The 17,615-nt window shown below is 32.1% G+C and overlaps 1 protein-coding gene across 13 annotated transcripts in view; it reads right to left on the bottom strand.

The window, feature by feature from the left end:
• LOC145295197 (uncharacterized) overlaps positions 1-17,615 on the bottom strand; it is a 103,364-nt gene that overhangs the window by 45,725 nt on the left and 40,024 nt on the right. For 4 of the 13 annotated variants that reach the window (XM_080141454.1, XM_080141450.1, XM_080141446.1 and 1 more), the window contains one exon: positions 12,339-12,393. The exons of the other annotated variants lie outside the window; for them this stretch is intronic. The gene's annotated coding sequence lies outside the window, so the exon portion shown is untranslated. The remainder of the gene's footprint in view (positions 1-12,338; positions 12,394-17,615) is intronic. 13 annotated transcript variants of the gene reach the window in all.

Below are 17,615 nucleotides of genomic sequence, written 5' to 3'. Positions count from 1 at the left end.
AATGACAAATTTAATGAAAAATGTACATAATTCTATAAAGTTAGGTATGTTTATATAATTTGTAGGTACATTATTTACTCCTAAACTGATCATTATGAATTTTGGGAAATAGCTACTATGTGTAAGGGGTCCAAGTAATGAAAATAGGGAAAAGCAGGAATTATTTTGTTAGGCATTATTTATTAAATTTCAGTTTCTTTAGGACATTATTCATATATTTCAGATTTTCATTAAATTTGATCTTTAGCCATTAGACACTAATTAAGATTGCCTGAATTTCATTTTCTTAAGAGCCTTTATACTTCCTTAATTTTAGATGTTTCATAAAGTCAAAATCATTATCTTGATCAAAACTGGAATAGAGATTCTGAACAAGTTTAGAGTAAAACTATTTGTTGATTTTAATTTTTTAGAGACAAAAGTGTTGTTTTGGGGGGGAATTAATTTTACCCACTCAGGGACAGGTGTTCTAAAATATGAAAATCAATTTACAGCAAAACTACAAAAAGATTAGCATAATTATTAAGTTGCTTAAATGAGAATAGAAGCAGAATAAAATAAAAATGGTGACATAAAATTTCATTACATTATCACCACTTTAATTGAATTGAGGAGTTCATTTCTTAGGAAGCTTTCATATTTTTTTTAGTTTGGCCATAAATTGAATCCCATTAAGGGATTTTGGTAATCAATTACAAATATTGGGTGAAGTAGAGTTAAGACTAAAAATAATTCCAAACAGTTATAATTCACTAATTTTCAATAAACAAAAATTTTAATACCAAGTTGGACAAGATTTTAAATAGATTCTGTCAAGTCAAAAATAAATTTTTAATCAATAGTAAAAAAAAACTTTTGTTTGAAATTATGTAAAATGATTTATTCATAAAAAGACTGGAAACTTCCTATACAGCATAATACGATCCAAACATCATCTAAAGTTTTTTTTTCATTAGCTGATTGTATATCAAAGAGAGGTAATTGCCAAGATAAAAACCAAAGTCTACCCAACTTTTCTGCTATTTTTCAAATTAGTTATCAAATTTTTTCTTTACAAACCACATCTAGTTCTTATTAACTCAACGCTGCTGTTATGCATATAGATTTTTTTTTTTTTTCAGTTAATTAAATTACAAATGTTTATTTTATTTGCATCTTCATAGTTGTTTCACGCTTTGGCCAACTATTCCTCTGGCCTTCATCAGGTGGTTAACAAAAACGGGATAGGAATGCCGAGTAAATTGTATCCTTAGTAATTCCTGCCTTCCATAGTTGTCATCTGACCACATTTTGTCCAACTAATCCTATGGCCGGCTTTGGGTAGGATTGAAACTGCTATCTTCCGACAAAGCTTTCCTAAAACTGCAGAGGCTCAACATTTGGCCAAAATGTGGTGAGATGACAACTGTAGAAAACAGTAATTACTGAGGATACAATTAATGGACTCAGCATTCCTATCCCGTCGCGGTTAACCACCTGATGATAGCCAGAGGAATAGCTTGCCGAAACCTCATGAAACAACTATGAAGATGAGGATAACAAAATAAATATACAAATTAAAGGATTCCAGTAATAATTACAAATGGTTTAACTAAGAAAGCTGTTAAAAATTTGTAACATAAAAATATGTAAAAATGTATATTTCGCATTTACTTTTGTGAGAGATAACAGTGAGATTCATTGTCTTACACAAAGTGAACCATTAGCTGAAGAGAGAGGTAAAGATAGAAAATTTGGGATCAAGTAAAGATTAGATGCCCGTAGCAGAAGACAAATACTGGCAAACATTTTGAGTGACACCGGTTTGTTCGACCTTGACATTGCTGTTGGTCGTTTGTAAAAACACGTTAAATAGCAAACATGGTCGATTGTTCGCGAGCAAGATTTTTTTGAAAATATATTCATAAAACTTTTTAAGATTTAAAAGAAAGACTTTATAAAACTTGAGGATTAAAGAAAAAAAAAAAAAGTTTTCTATTTACACAAAACTTTAGTGTAAGTAACAAAACGAACGTAAATTTAACAAAATATTTAAATAAATAGGTGTCTTTCCGAGTGCGTTTTTTTTAATATATTTACAGAACTTTTTAATAAAAGTAATAATTATAAAAAAAAAATTTTAAATAAAAACAATGAACTATAATTACAAAACATAAGAAACTGAAAATTTCGGATGCTAAACTTACTTGTATTTAATTTGCCCATGTGGAGAAGTAAGCAAATAGCAAGTTTTTTTTTTAAATAAAAATGAAAATTATAAAATTTATATCTTTATAAAAATAAGTTATAAAAGATATGTGAATAAAATATATTTTTAAATCTCGATTGCTTATACTTGATTTTATAATGCAAAAAAAAAATAAATAAATTGCCTCGGTCTAGAAGGATTTCTCCTTTACTAACCACTTACATACATTGCACTTTAAATAAATATTGAATTGTATTAAAAATGCATAAAGATATTTGTTTCTGCCATTAAAAAGCTTTGTTATAATTTTTATTTTATTTATTTTTAAATTATGTATTTTTTAATTGACATCATCCGAAATTCTGTTATAACTGAGAATTTCGGATGAATACATGTTAGAGGCAAGGCAATTCTTCAGAAATGTTGGCCTGGCTCAATACTAATAAAATAAAATTCTTATGTAAAGTTTTTACATTTCAGAATATTTATAACTTTCAAAGTAATTTTTAAAAGCAGCAACAGTAAAATTTTCTCCATATGAGTTAGTTTAAGTTATTCCATTAAAAATTATAATGATTTTATTACAATAGTGAAATTATGATTACTAATTAAAAACTCCTTCATAAAAGTGACAGATTTTTTTCTTTTAGTTTAAACAGCTAAACTTCGAAATCTATAATGCCCAAGTTATACTATCATGGACTCATAAAAACAAATGTAGAATTAAATTGGAAAACATAACACCAACAAAATCAGCAGAATCAATGTTTTCTACTAGCTGAAACTAGTACCAATATAGGATACAAAATATTGAGCCATCATTTGGTTTTAATAAATTTAAGCTATCAAAGCCCTTCCACTAAAAGTGGAAAAAACACTCTCCAAAGTTTAGAGGTAGCTTTTATTTTTATTTTTATTTTTTTACACAACTTGAATGTTGCTGAATGGCGTGGAATTACTTTCAATATTAAGATGGGGTATTTATTATTTACAGATTTAGAATTAAAGCAATTTAGCCCATTGTATTAAAAGGGTTCAATTTGAAATATCTGGAAGATTACTATTACAAAAATCATTTGTAGAAGCATGACTAAAGTAAAAACAATTTTATACTCCCAACTTCTTCAGTAATTAAATCATTACAGCCTACAAATATGAAACCTTTATTTCTACTGTAAGTAAGCGTATATCAGGTGTATGCATGTGTGTGGGGTAGGGGTCTTAACTCCAAAATAATTAACTAAACATGAATTTTGTAAACTGCCACTAAACCTGTGCTATATTTAGTTTTATATAAAGAGGAAACTGGTGTTGAAAATCCCTCTCAAAAATTCAGTTACAGCCGATTTTGAAATTTAAAATCTTTCATAATCTTGTTAGGAACATAATGTTCACAACTTCCAACATAAAAACTATCATATTTCCCCATTTGCATGTCATTGACGCACAGGTATTAGATCCTGACCCCCACCCATTAAGCAAGATGTCACTAAAGTAAAACTTTCTGTGTAATCCATTTTAAAATAAATTGTTCCAAAATCAAATTCTGTCTGTCAACTAAAACCGTATAATTTTAAATTATAAAATCTTACATTTGTTTTATCCATAAGATATTCCTTAGTCCGTACGTTACAATTTTTGAAGGCCAAACTGCTTTAAAAAAAAAAAAAAAAAAAAAAAAGTCAAATTCACAAAATTTCGTCTTAAAAAAGTCAATCTAGCAACCCTGGACAAGAAAAGTGAACACTTTTTGATATAGCCTCATTTTCGAATCATAATATATGATCATTGTTATAATGGTGTGAGAAAGAATTTGTAATTTCGACGTGCAGTGGTTCTTCACTGAAGTCAGCAGGAGGGGGGGGGCACTGCCATGAGGTGCTGGATTGAAGAAGTAAATTAAAGATTGTCTCTTACAATGTGAGGTTATTTGTATTGAAATATCTAGCATAATATTACTTGGAGTGTTTATCAGTACTTATTAATTGATGTTATTTGGGTCAGTTCTATATTTAAAATACAATAGACACCATTTTCATAAACATTTGGATAACTCATTTGATGTACGTTATTAGTTTTTCTGTCCCAAAAAACTTTTTGCTTTATCCAGAAAAATATCAATTTTATCAAAACATTGAATTTCCACGGTTCCTGCTAGTTATTTATTTAGCTAACACTTTGGCAACTAATTAAAAAAAAAAATTTTTTTAGTAGTATTGCTCCGATAGAAAATTTGGTGTCAACTGCACATATGAAATTAACAAGTATATAATTATATTTGAAAGCTAAACCATAAACGTGGAATTAATTACTTAATAGGCTGAGAGTCTAGGGTTTAATGAAGCCATATAAATGACTAACACAAGGATCACAGTGGATTACTCACTATAAGGAAATAGTTGCAGCAAACAGGTTATTTTATTGGAAAGCAGCTTCATAAAAAAAATATATACATGTATTAATATTATCCACTTAAAAATATGTATTTACTTTAAATATGGTCAGTGTAAGATCCCTAACAGAAAACTTTGGAGGATTTGTTTATCATTACTGTGACACCTTATCAGTGTGCAGATGTACATCCAGTAAGTGGATAGGGGCCCTGCTAGGAATTAACTAGAAAATCCAGAGATGCACCCTACCAATATCTGACAGTTATCTGCTGACCATGGCCAGGGAGTGATTGCCTGCCAATGGTAAGATATGCCTCTACTTTTCTTTTGGGAACAGTAGCAACAGATGGAATAACACACCAGTCAGAATATCTAATGTATCATGGATAATTATCTATGAGAGATGTTATATGGTAGGATAAGGCATCATCTACAAGTGACATGCTCCAACTTCACCCAGTCACTGTAACAGATGTGCAAAGATGGCATTGGTCAAAGAAGCCACCGCCATTATCTAGTTTTGTCATCCTCAAAAAGTGATGTACCAACATGTGCATAGTTTAAGAAACCTGTTAGAGCAAGTTCAAGACTAGAGATGATTGCAAATTCCAATAGAATAGTGACTTAAAAACCAAAATTTGAAGTAGACATGGTAATGTTTAAAAATATTGCAATGTGACTGCTGAAGTGCATCTATAAAGTAAACAACTAATGAAAAATTATCCTTATCAATGGATGCATTTCCCTTTTCTGCATACACATCAGATTGGCTGTCTTGTGGGATAAACTTTCTGGAGAAAACTTTAACAAATCTCCAATGTACTACAAGGCTCCGCACATTGTGACTTTTACAAATGAACATTGTGTACACAGCGAATTTGTACAGTAACAGCAGCACATTTGACACCAGTTTCCGCAACCATGAATCATATTCGCACAGCTATAGCAGGAACAGAGTTGCAAAATGACTATCTTAATTAGACAAGACAATCAACAAGACATCATTAATGCCAAAGTAATACCATATTATTCCGTGGTGCCACAACATTACTGTCGATTTGCACCCCGCACCTCTAGCCACAGACAGCATTCTCTAACCCAAAATGGCCTGGCATAATTGATAGATATGGAAGGAGAAAAATTAATATGGTTGGGAACATTACAGTATCTTAAGTCATGGCTGCTGAGAGAGGAGGCCAGTGAACATGACAGCTTGACGTCATTGCCAAATCGACATGTAGGTAAAAGGTGCTTAAAGTTTCCCCGTGTTCAACCACGTGGTCACGCTAATAGGCATAAAAAGTATTTTTCGTTGCCTTAGAGAATAGATGTGGTAATTTTATGAAGGTAGTCCAAATGTGCAATACTTTTCTTCTAAAGAGAAAGAAAAATTTTCCATTTGGATAATTACAATTAATATAATCACACATGGGGATAATTTTAATCTAACAAAATATAGTTAGTGAACTTGTTTTGGAACTTTTATGTCTATCGAAGAAAGTCGAATATTTCATTTTATTTTTTTTAAACTGCAAAACAATTTTTATAAGAATATTTTTCAGTCAGTTCTTTTAATAATAAATAAAAATTTTCATGGAGTATTTCCAAATATTTTAAAGTTAGAAGCATTTTTCACAAGTTTTTTTAAATTTTCTTTTAACTAAAACGATCGATGAATTCAATATTTTAGCACCAGGCATAATTTATTTCTTTGAAATATATTTAAACTTAAAATTTGTTTGTTTTATAACATTTTAACTGTAAATAATTTACATGACTGAAATGAAATAGGAAATTATCTATCCTCTTTCCAGACATACGAACAACACAAATTTATCTTAAAAATTCATTAACTGATCAGCTTTAAAGTTTTGATATGAACTAAAAATAAAGAGTACATTAAATTTGAGTTAACATTTTGTGTTTTATCTTACTAATAAATGTTTGGTATTTGTGCCTTGTACGCACCGTGCTGAAGTATTTAGAAAGCCATTCTTAACAGGGAGGGCCTAACTATTCTGCACTTTCACCTTACAATTTAAAAAAAAAAAAAAAAAAAAAAATTTAACTTAAGAAATACTATTTAAAATACATGTGCACACTGCACAAGCACCATTACCATCATAATAAAAAAAAACAAAAAAAAACTGGTGTAGATGATATCGACTGGCGCCACACCAATTAGCTGTGAATGTTGTCAGGGAGGTCGGAGAGTACTAACCAGATTTCCACTGGAAGTGTGCATTTCAAATCCGGTACCTTGGGGAGGCATTTTGTCACCAAATCCCAGGAAACACTAATGGCCGATGTCAACAAGAAATCAATGACAAACGGTTGTTGCGATAATGTGCAATGATCTGGTCAAGAGGTGGAGAACACTGGAAATCTGGGGAGACTTGTCACTCGGTCTCCAGGAAACACTACAGGTTACTGCCAGTGAGTGATCACTTATGATGGCCTGTGAGATAACTCCTAGTGAGTGAAATAATGTCCCCTCCCAAATTCACTACCACCCCAATTTAATATGGTAGATGCTTACTATATTTTAGTTTTTAACCAACGTTCACATTATCATATGATTGTCTTTTAGTAGTTATGTCAACTTCATTTTCGTATTCATGTATGGATATGAAAATGAAGATTATAGCGGAGTATAGGATTCCTAACCATGTAACTGATTAAAATATGCTACATATTTTGATGAAAAACATGGGAAAAAATTGGACATAGAACAGAAAATAAAAACTTTAAGGTGAAGTGTAGCAGATACGACACTGATCTTTTCCCAAAGACCAAGATATGTTTGCATTTAATGTTTCTTTGTTCCCTAAATTCATAATTCAGTTTCATCAATATTAGATTGTATATTTATTGCTTTAAAATTACGCAATTTTACATCAATATTTATATATTTTGAATTAAGTTCAGTTTCATTATTAATCGAATTTAACATGTTTTAATACTCTTGAAAAATGTCCTCATATAGTATTGACAGTTTGACAAATCTTACCTACATTGCCTGCAGGCATTTTTCACTTAATAGGCCTTCTATATCTTGGTGGCCAGGATTAAGTCACAACAACAGACTATGGGATCCTTCTGTGTGGCTGGGTTAGTTATTCAACCAAATGATTACAGAAACATACCAATTGATTGAAACCAGTGTCAATCTAAGAGGCAGTCGTACTGATTGAAGTTACTATAGACTAACTTCTGCATACAATGAAAATTTTTGAACAAATCATTAATGGCTAAATATGGCAGATTGTGACAATCATGAAAATAAATGGTTTCTTTAAGTGTGACACAAATGCCATCCATGCTGCACAGCTATTGACAGAAGCATGCCGAGAAATCTATGTTGCATACTGTTTTATTCAACCTGGATGCCATGTTATTTGGTACGCATTATAACAGGATATCCTCCAAGGAGTTGGTAAATTGGATCATACTATTCTACAACTCAAAGTTTGGTGCGGTGCAAAATGCTACCAGTATGTCCAAAGACCAAGATTAGACTCACTACTGCTCTTCGTTTTTGTCATGGATGGTATCTCTAAGGATCTACACTGGTTTGTGTCCTGGACACTCCTGTATATAGACGATGTTCAGATATGAACCTCACTTTTGCATTCTAAGTAGACAAAAAACAACCAAGGGATAGGCTGATAATAAAATGGATAAATATCCTGCACAAGCTTGTGATCATATCAAGTAGAGAAAAAATCTATCATTGCAGACCACACCATAGCTCAATAAAAAAAAATAGTTCCCCGGTGTTGCTTGGGTAGAGTAAGGACCCTCCCCTCTGGGTGGGGTGGGGGGGGGCAAACAATAGTAGGCAGTTTGGGTAAAGAGAGGAGGGGGAAGAAAGAAAAAGGAAAAAAGTGGTAGTAGACAGGCAGGCTCAAGCCTGTAATGCGAAGGAGAGAGAGAGAGAGAGAGGGAGAGAGAGGGAGAGAGAGAGAGAGAGAGAGAGAGGGGACACAAACAAACAAAAGAAAACACGTGACGCCTTGCCGATGTCTCCATCGTCTGACCAGAAGTTCGGAACGTTGAAATTAAACAAAGTCAATCCAACCGATACGATGACTTGCAAAAATGGTGATGCAAAAAAAAAAACTGACAACTCCTTGTAGAAAACTGCCAAGTTTAGGGTGAAGGAATGAATGGTTTTTAACAATTTTTCAATATTTGTCGTCCAAAGGTTTTGCAAGACATACAAATGCGCACGCACACACACACATTTTGCCTTTTGTATATTAGATGAACAGAAAAACTTGAATGTATATGACTTTGTGGTATGAATGCAAATCAAAGACTTGCCTCAGACAGTTTTCCCTTCCTTAGAGTTGCTGCCATTTTTACATTTCAGTTAGGTGCCTTTTGTCTTGGTCTGTAATATTCCGGGAATTTTGAAATTCTCAACTTACAAACTATCCCAGAAAGCTTAGAGAGCACAACAGCCAAAGTATTATGAAAATGGGAGTAATCAACAAAGAAAACCAACTAAAACATTGACTTATAAATTTTAGGTTAATTTAAAAAATTAGTCTAGCAGTTTTGTTTTTTTTTGCTATTTTTTTTTATTTGTTTTTTTTTTGTAAGTTAGTATGGCTAATCTTACCTGTCATAACTTTCATGTGAGAAAGTAATATTTAATGTTCCCTTATAGAAAACATCTTTATAACATCATCTGTTAATATTTACAACACCAAAATAGAAAGCATTAGACAGAAGAGAAAAAAACGAATGCTGGATGTGTGTGGTTTCAACGGCATGACAATGAGAAAAACTTGTTAGCAAACTACTACAGCAAATTAATCTTTGAAAGATGAATTGAGTTAAGCTGAATTAGTCACCTATGTTCTTATAGTAATAGTTTAGTATTGCATAAGAATACAAGCAAAATATTAGCATGGTGTCAGTATTCAGCAACAAGTTAACTTTTAATGGATGAACTAAAAAGAAAACTAAAATGATTATAAATGAAAATTTATAATAGATCTTATCTTGAAGCACTTTCATTCAAAAATGACAAACTAAATAATATTCAAGAAGACTAATTAAAGATTTTATTTGCACTGTTTTTCTTGGGCATATTGTCCCTACCTTTACTCCTCATTTTTCTTTCAAGACAAAAAAAAAAAAAAAAAAAAAAAAAAACATAACTGTTCATCTCAAAAGAAGTCTTGTTCTTATTAACTTTTTTCTTAAACTTTGTAGAAGAGATCCATGCAAATCTTTGTTCGGTATGTTAAAAAAAACAAGATCCCAAAAGACATGCTCGTTAATTACTTGCACAAGCTTCAAGTTTCCAAAAGTCTAACTAGAACATTAAAAGGTTGAAAATGAGAGTAGCAACCAAGTAAGACAAAAGTGAATAAGATAAATGTTTTTTTTTTTTTTTAAATTTTTAAAAGGTTGGGATAGTAACTTACACACAAGGCAATACCTATACAAGTTTTGGCAGTTAAGCAGCTAGCATTCATGACTGGGGCTGACAAACTGGGAACTTAAGTTACTAAAATAATTATCAAGTTCCTTTGTTTTTTGTTTCAAACAAAGAGGTGTTAATATTCAATGGTTAATGAGCAACTATATTAGAAAGAACATCAATTAAATTTAACTTATTTTGATATTAATACACAGACAAAAAAATAACATCTTCAACCTTAAAATAACTAAACTTAAAATAGTCACTAATTAATAATTTTATTATTATTAAAAATAAGGTATTTATATTAAGTGATTAAACACTAAAATATACTATCAGAATGTGATGCACTTTAGAATATCAAAATATTTAAGAAAAACTTTTTTTTCTTGGATGGGGGGGGAGGTTTCAAAATCTGCTTTATAAGATAATACCTAATTTCCTATAACCACAATTATGCCTCTTCTCAAATATGAACCATAGTTGAAGGACTACCAGAACTCTTACAGGTATCACCTTGTATGTACAGCAACCCGGTTTAGTTAGTTAATTTTTCTCCAAATTACAAGCAAACAAAATTTTAAGAGAGGGTGGGGGGAGGGTCTTATTAAAGAAGTCAATCTCTCACAAAATTAGATTTGTTTCTTTAAAGTAATATATTTTTGAAACAAATTGCCTGAATTTTTTAAATAGCACAAAGGTAAAACATTTTAATCTGAATTAATTCAGAAATGGAATTTTTTTTTAACAAAGATATTGTGGGTTTTGATCTAATAAAAATATTTAAATAGAATGTATGTAAAATTGTGATTTTATAATCTTAGCAATTCAGTTGCCTAGATATGCCATAGTAAACTAAATAATTTGAATTTTTAAGTTATTAGTTGAGTTGTGACAGACTAAGGTGAGATAATTCATTTTTCTTTTTATAAGTCATTTGGAAAGTTGCTCTTATATTACAGGGTGACCCAAAAAAACGGGCCCCAACTCTAGTTAGGCCCAGTTTCTTAGTGTTTTGTCCGAATGAAATGAAACTTTGGTCATAACTAGTTGATTATATTCAAATATCACATCAAAACACTAGGGTCTTTGGCCTTTTTTTTTTCTGTTCTACAGCATATTTAGCTTTTGTTTTTTTTTTTTTAGGGTCACCCTGTGTGTGTGTGCATATATAAGTTTGGTGCAAAAATGTTTTTTGACGTTCAACTATATATAAAAACATTTCTGCACCAACCTAATATATTATCTCAAATTGATTAATAAATGTCAAAAGAGCATAGCAATTTAGACAAGGATTAAGGTTGTTGCCAAATGGTTTTCTTTTAAGTAAAACCCACACAATATCTACTGAACTTTGAAAGTAATTTATACCAGGTTTTAAAAGATGTTCAATGCTTGAACAACTATAATCAGGGACAAGCTTAAGACAATAACCACTTAAATTTTTAATTTAACACTAATAAGAAATTTTTTCTATCCTTATAATGTACCACAAAAAGAGCAACGGAGTTCCTTAAAAATTACACTAATCTTTCTTTATTGCCTATATATATTTAAAAAAAAAAAAAAAAAAAAAAAAAAAAGCATTAGGTAGATTGTGCAAAGCAAAATAAAAATGGTAGGGGGGGATTGAGGAGTTGCATGACAAATGAATGGGAAAGCTGAAGCAGATAAACGTTATTGGGTTGACAAAAAAAAAAAAAAAAAAAAAAAAAAAAAAAAAGTGTTTGGTTCACTACATTTTTGCCTAAACTGAACAGACCTGTTTTGGACTCAATCCAATTATCAGTTATGTTGGGAAGTATTTAAAAGAGCAAATTACTCCAACTAAAAATTCAGGCATATGTTGTCAAACTTTTAGATCTTAATATGAAATCTACAATATATGGTCTGATTGATAACTACTTTTAAAAGTTATAAATTGCCTTTTCTAACTACAGAGCTTTGCTACATTTAAAAGTTTCATTTAAAAAGTATAAAATTTTTAATTGCAGGTGTGTGCGCGCAGAGGGACATGTTTGAAAAAGAGTGTTAAACCAAGATGCTTGGCTAAGCAACATTTACAGACAGAGGTTTATTTTTTTCTTTCATTTATTAATGTGTACGCATGTGATAGGCAAACATTTTTTTTTGAAGGAATATATTTTTATATTCATAGATATAGCAGCTAGCTATGGTTTGAAACGATAGTAGAGACTGAAGTGTCATTGGGAGGGGGTGAAGAGGAGAGCAATCTATTTTGGGGGTTATGTACAACTTTCAAAAAACACAATAGAGCAGCCACTGCAGTGCATGACTTATGCAAGAAGAAATTCCTCACCATGCTTGGAAGAATGACCATCCAACAGTGCAGACTAGAGCCCCAGGGAGAGAACCTGTGGTGGACAGCAAAGCAGAAACTTTAGGAGAGCATTTTCACCCGACCAAGAATCTAAATACTGCAAATCAAAACCATGTTGGAACAAGAGATAAAAACCCTTATATAAATACAGTCCTTAAGAGGAACATGCCCAACAAGAAATCTTACGAGGAAATAAGACAAACTTGATCAATACTAATGAAAAGGTATTAATAAGGGTCATATTATCACACTGCTTTATTAATACAGAAAAACTTTCCAAATTTATGTTTTTTCAATTCTATTATTTCAGGAGGTTTTGGATACATTCTATCAAAAATAGAAATGCTAGAAAAAAGAAAATATTTACATCAGCTGACTGAAGTAATGATTCAAAATGAATCAATATCAAAACTATCTTGTAACAATATTTCCATAAAAAATTCAATTAATATACATTTTTTAAAAAATATACTTGTCCCTATATTGGTACAAATGTTATCACCTGTTTAACTAAGTGTCCAGATGTTGCTAAAGTTTGTTTATCAAAATTAATATTAGCTAAAGTTAGGTATGCATAAATTTTATTTATGAAATTCACTCCCAAAATTAAATCGTTATAAATTCTAGAACAGTCGATTGACATACAGGTGGTTAATGTGGACCATATTTAGTTTTATGCAAAGAGGGGTGGAAGACCTTGGTCAAAATTCAGATACCTCAGATTTGTGAATTATTAGACATTGTAAAGTATTGTGAAGTATTAGACATTGATTAATAAATTTCCAAAATTTCAGTTTCTTCAAAGTATTTTAGTGGACATAATATAGACAACCTCACATCTGAAAATGCAAATGTATCAGATTTGTATTTGATCCATACTAAATTAAGAGTACCAAAATTTCCAATTCTTAAGGCTCTTAAATTTGAAACATTTTTAAGATCAAAATCATGCAATGGATTTTGACAAAATCAGGATTCTAGTCTATGTAAAAAAGGTCATAATAGTGCAAAAATATTCTGGTCAGGAATTAATTTTTCCCAATTTGGGAAAGGTATTCAGTTATAAAGTATTATTTTTTGCATTAATAATGCCAATTTTTTTTTTTTTAAAGCTACTTATTTTTATTAATAGCAAAACCACTATTGTAAAATATCTCAAAGGCAAAGATTAAACAATGAAGATGAAAGAAACACTAACTTTACACTGTTTCAGTTAGTTAATATTGTAGATCATTTTAAATATGCTTATTGCAGCTTGTTTAATTTTATGATCATCAATACTGAAAACACAAAAAAAAATTTCAAATTTTAATATTAAAATGTTTGTTTTTTTTTCAGAATTTATGATGCAAAAAGTTTTTCATCCAAGAAAGTAGTTGAAGTTATAACAAAAAGAGCAAAATATAAAGTAATCTAATATAAAAGCAGTGAACTACCAAAAAAAAAAGGTATTCTTTTTGTGCAACATTAGAGGTAATTCAGTACATACTTAAACAAATACAGGTATTAGCAATAGTTGGCTGAAGTATGAATGAAGAAATATGGGAATTTCTTTCAAAGTGAATTTAATAACAGTTGTAAGTTGGGAAATAAATTTTGTAGAAGAAACAGAAGTTTTGTTTTTATGTTTAAATAAAGATGTTTGCAAGAGTATAGAGTTTAAAATCAAATTTGTCATGACAAGTGATATACCAAGCATCAACAGCAGTCTACTTTAATATTAGTATTGTTTGTAACAACTGTTTTTTTTTTTTTAAGTAACATTAATAAATTTTTTAATACTTAATTCATTTTTACTTCATACTCATAACGTAATCAGATTCATAAGTGCACTTGAACATGGCGATACAAATCTATACAATATTGCAGTTCAGGAAATCAAATCATTATAGCAAGATCAAATAAATGAGAATTTTATGACAGATTTAATAGTGGTATTGTTAAAGGAGGTTTACAGTATAGGACTGTTGTCCATGTTCGAAACCTATCAAAAACATTTATTTTCAATTATGACATGAAAATTGCAGAAATTAAAGATCAATGTTCTTATTTACAGATTCAACCAGAATACTTATAAGAGAGACAATGTCCCAGCATTGCCAGAATAGACTTTAAAAAAAAAAATATATATATATATATATATATATATATATGTTAGGGGGGGGGAGACACTTCTACTGAATTTGAAGCAAACTAAACCTAAAACTTTGGTTGGGATTTAAAAAAGTTTGGTTTAAATTCTGTAGGAGATCTAAAAATGTTGTCAAACTCAATATTTTTCAAAAATTATAAAAATCAGTTTGATTTTTGAAGGTGTTAAGAAATTGTTGAAAAACTAATCCCAAAAATAAGTCTACCTAAAATATAAAGGGGAAATGTTTTTGTATAAACATAATTTGTCAATTTCAAACCCGAAAGTAGTATGTCATTATTAACATCGTTCATCGTTTTGCACGCTTTTAACAATTCTTTCCTTTTGTTACAGCCTATATACCTGTACTTCTTAATGAATAAAGCCTTGTTCACAGGTTATCATTCGCCTTCTGTGTTGTCCTCACTACAATTTATTCAAGAAATCTAACTTAAAATGCACCAGTTCTTGAAGCCACAGCGTTTCGATGGTAGCCCCTCAGTGCCTGATTCTTCAGACCATTGGACACATTGGCTGTGCACATTTAACAATCAACTGCCAACCCACGGACAAACTGAATGTCCTTATTAACTATATTTCCCATCCAGTACACAAAATTGTGACTCTTATGAAACTGCCATCTAAAAATTCTAATCTCTTTGTAAAACCCTCAAATATCGTACATTCTAGGCATCTTCTTGGTGCTAAGCAGGAACCGGGTGAAACTATTGGTAACTTCTTGCAGAAACTGAACTCACTAACCGCCGATTGTCGCTTCGAGGCAGTAACACCGTGATCAAGCAGTTCGCGATGCCCTCATAACAGATATCCATTCTCAGGCAATCCGGCAAAGACTCTTAGAGAGAACACTCACATTAAAAGACGCCTCCAACTTAGCCCATTCGCTAGAAACAGCCCACAGACAAGCCGAATCTTATATCAACCTCACACCATGTGGCGCCACCGCCGAACCTTCAGTGTCTGGCGAAGTTCCTGTTACTTCAGAAAACATCTCTGCTGCGACTGGAGAGAAGTGTTTTTTCTGTGGTAATCGACAACATCCACACATTAAGTGTCCTGTTCGTAATGCAGTTTATAATAGTTGTGGCAGGAAGGGGCATTTTCAGCTAGTCTGTTGATCAAGCCGCGTCCCTAGGAAAGTAACCTCTGCCTGCGAACCATCACTCGCATCCATAGTAACTGCTGCATCACCCGATTGTCTATCAAAAGCTATAATCAAACTTTCCATGAATGGGATAATCCTAGAAGCTCTTGTGGATACTGGTAGCTCAGAAAGCTATATATATCAAACATTATCCATAATATGGCTGGCCGAAGCAAACTTCCTGCAGGAAGATATCAATGGCGTCCAGACTTGTCAAGCAACACTTTAGGTCACTGCTACGTGACATTATATGAAAGATCTACATATCCACGTTTTAAACTTTCAGTCTTCTCTTCCCTCTGCTCAGACGTCTTACTTGGACATGACTTTCTCAAACTACATACCAAAGTAGAACTAACCTTCGGAGGTCAGAGATCCCTTCACGATATGCGGCATAATGGCGTCCCGTTTTATTTCCCCACCATTATTTGAACATTTAGCACCTGCTTGCAAGCCCATTGCTACAAAATCCAGAAAACACTCACCGATCAATCAACAGTTTATTCAAGCTGAAATTCAAAATCTAAAAGATACAGGTACTAGTAACCACTAATGACCGATACAAGAAGCTCCTTGTCATTGATTACAGCCAGAACATCAATCTGTTCAATTACCTTGATGCTTACCCTTTACCAAGAATCGATGATCTAGTCCACAAAATTGCTCGTTATTCCGTCTTTACTGCCCTTGACTTACGGAATGCGTATCATTAGATACCAATACTAGAAGAGAAGAAATTCACAGCCTTCGAAGCCTGTAGGAACCTATACCAATTCTGCCGAATTCCATTCGGTGTAAAACGGCATATCATGCTTCCAATTGTCTATAGGCAACCTAATAAAACGGGAGAAGATCACCGACACTTTCGCATATGTCGATAACATCACTATATCTGGTCGTACTATGAAAGAACGTGATGAAAATCTTAATCACTTCTTAGATGTTGCCAGGAGACACAAAGTAAGTTTCAACAAGAACAAAAGCATTATACGAACAGAGAAAATCACCCTCTTAGGTTATGAAGTGTCATTGGGAGTTGTTAAGCCAGACCCTAAACGCTTCCGGGCGTCATCACAGCAGCGGGTCGTCTGTATATTTTCATATTATGCTCAATGATTCCTCGTTTCTCAGACAAAATTTGACGTCTAGCACAAAATAGAGTCTGCCCTCTACCAATTTCTCCATCCTCAAAGAAGAACATGCTTCCCTTACAACAATTGATCACAGCATACCCCTTACTGTAGAAACCGATGCCTCTGACATTGCTCTGGCTGCCACTTTCAATCAGAATGGGCATCCAGTTGCTTTCTTTTCTTAATCACTTTCAGTCAGTGAACAATACTACTCTTCTGTTGAAAAAGAAACACATGCCATCATTGAAGCAGTGCGTAAATGGCGTCACTACCTTACTGGTTCCGCCTTTAAACTTATTACAGACCAACGTTCGTAGCATTCATGTACGACCTAAAACATTCAGGCAAAATAAAAAACGAGAAGGTGGAACACTGGAGAATAGAACTATCGGCACTCACATTTGACGTAATCTATCGCCCTGGGAAAGATAATGCAGCCGCGGACACATTTTCTCGGGCGGTTTGCTCCTCAACTAACCCAACAGGGCTTCAAGACCTACACATTTCATTGTGTCATCCAGGTATAACACGAATGTCATTTTGTACACCTGCATAATCTTCCTTACTCCATCGATGATATTTGAACTATTGGGAACTGTGCAGAATTAAAACACATTTTTCCATCCCACCAATTTCAAACTTATCAAAGCGACTCAGCTAATCAAACACTTAATTGTTGATTTTAAGGGTCCATTGCCATCTAACCGTCGAAATAAATATCTATTGACAATCGACGAATATTCGCTTCCCCTTTGCCTTTCCTTATCGAGATATGACCTCAAAAACAATCAAATTGTTTTTGTCAACTATTTTCACTGTTTGGCATG

The sequence above is a fragment of the Euprymna scolopes genome, chromosome 2 (assembly GCF_053919585.1).
Source record: "Euprymna scolopes isolate OS-2025 chromosome 2, ASM5391958v1, whole genome shotgun sequence".
Taxonomy (NCBI): domain Eukaryota; kingdom Metazoa; phylum Mollusca; class Cephalopoda; order Sepiida; family Sepiolidae; genus Euprymna; species Euprymna scolopes.
This window is presented reverse-complemented; position numbering and strand designations above follow the sequence as displayed.